We start from the raw sequence: 2,500 nt of genomic DNA, 5'->3' as shown, positions 1-2,500 counted from the left end.
CTCACGCTTCTGCAGACTCATCTCTCTTTAGGAAGCCGGAGAACCCTGAGAGAACCCACGCACGCACGCACGCACGCACGCACGCACGGGGCCAACATGCAGTCCACACAGAGAGGCTCCTGTCAGACGGGGATTCAAACCAGAAGCTTCCTCGCTGTGAGGGGAGGAGCTAAACACTGAACCACCCTGCAGCTCTGTTGTGAGACTTCTTTGATCCTTCCTTCCTTCACGCTTCGTTACAACACGAGGACGAAGCTGCTCCAGTGACAGGAAGTCTGATTAAACTGCTTCCTGTTGTCTGATGGAGAAACAGCTCAAACACTGAGCCGGGTTCTTCTTAAAGCGACACACATGTATCCTTCATCCTGCATATCATTAAAAACTAACATGAACATGACTTCAGTGTGGTCACTCCTTTACTCTGCTGCAGCCTCTACCATCAGTGTGTGAATGTGTATGAATGGATGAGTTAATACTGATGGACTCTTTACTCTGCAGCAGCCTCTACCATCAGTGTGTGAGTGTGTATGAATGGATGAGTTCATACTGATGGACTCTGCAGCAGCCTCTACCATCAGTGTGTGAATGTGTGGTCCACTCTCTTCATGTAGAATTTGGACTGCAGTACCCATTTTAAACACTTGGTGTCAGAGTTACATCGCTCCTCTCAGGTTCCTGCCGCGCAGTTCAGTGTTGCACGTTGATGTTCTTCGTCAGCAGAGGGCGCCAAAGTGCACCAAGGAACTAAAACATAGATCTCTTGTTTATTTGAGTCTTTGTCAGTTTGACTCCTGATCGGATCTTTTGTCCTCATATCTTTAAGTTTATCAAACAAACGTAGATAAACATGTCTGAGAGGATTCTGCTTCTTTTGCTCCAAAATCATGAACTTTAAATCAAATCCTTCACATCTGCATTCACCTATAAACATGTAACACAGCCACTCTCAGAGTCCCGGATGTTCTGATGGCAGAAAGGAGAGGGGGGGGGGGGGGGGGTCCCGGGCTGCTGGGTTGTGCAGGACTTCAGTACTCTAAAGTTTCCTCTTGTTGCTAGGAGCGGCAGCCTCTCTCAGCGCGCGCTCTGATTGGCCCGCTGCCCATCACCTCGGGCCAATCAGAAGCCAGTGCGTCCGCCATGAGAATCCATAATCTCTACCTGTTTCTGTCTTCATTTTCAGTCTTTTAAATAAGCGCGAGGATAATGTGTGACCTTCACAAATCATCATGATGTATGTATCCAGCTGCACGCGCACATCACTGTGTACACGCGGTTATTATATAGAAACTCAAACATGGCGTCTCGTGACCGTGAAAACACAACTGGTCATTCTGGACTTCAGTTCAGCTGGGCTCCGTTTGAAGCCTCAGACCGGCGGTCCGGTGCTGCGGGGTCTCGGTGCCGTTACCGGAGGGAGACTGTAATGGCGGAGCTGTGAAGTTTCACGAGAGCAGACACCAGCGGCTTCCTGTTTCAGTCAAATACGTCCCTTCACAATAAAAGACCAAACTGTCTCTGGATAGGCAGGTTACTGAGAGAGATACGGTGGCTGGGAGGTCCAAACCACAATATACACCACAAATATTTACTGTGTTAAAGCAAAACACCTTTACTAAGGTTAAATAAATGCACATTTAATAAATCTATATAAATCTAATAAAAGCTTTCTATGAGCACTTTGACCTTTGACCCACGTGGGCTGTGCAGAGCGTCATGACTGTCAATGTTCCACTTTGTATGTTAACAACATGGAGGCCTGTTTTTATCTACGAGATTAAATGTGTGTGTCGTCATTTTACACAACTTTAATATAAAATAATAAGTTACATGAAGACAATGTTTTGTGACGTAAAAATAAAGTCACCTTTAAGTCTGACGGGCTTTTATTCTGAAAGCGACATATGCAAGAGGGCGGAAGTGTATTGTCCCGTTTCGCGCCAGCTTCACGTGTCGCTCGCGCTGATGGCGGCGGGGCTGGTGGAGGGTCACACCGAGGAGGGAGAGCAAGAAGGAGGGGAACGGCAGGCCCCGGCGGTACCGACCACCGACACACGAACAACAGCCAGGCCGACGAAGAGAGCAGCGAGGCCGGCGAGCTGACACCGAGGAGGCCGGGCGGACGGAGCAGGACGGTAACGGTTGTTTTTGTTTATCTGCTACCGGGAGCTCCTGCCGTTAACGGCGACTGGAGGGTCCGTGTGCATGGGGGGTCAGGGATCAGATTACACCCCTAAAATAAAATGGCACGTGCACTGCGTCAAGTCAGTAAAGAAACAACTGTAAAATGTGTCATTAATGTTAGTACACGTGTGTGTGTGTGTGTGTGTGGGGGGGGGTTACCATGGAGACCCATAGAGATTTAATATAATGTTTTTTATCAATAATTGAACAGCAGGCAGGTAGACAGAGTTGTACATTAAAAGTAGTCTGAACAACAGGTTGGTCCCAACACTGAAGCTACAGTTCACTGTCAGGTGGTCCCAACACTGAAGCTACAGTT

Source organism: Symphodus melops (assembly GCF_947650265.1).
Source record: "Symphodus melops genome assembly, chromosome: 20".
In the NCBI taxonomy this organism is placed as follows: domain Eukaryota; kingdom Metazoa; phylum Chordata; class Actinopteri; order Labriformes; family Labridae; genus Symphodus; species Symphodus melops.
Note: the sequence above shows the minus strand (reverse complement) of the source record.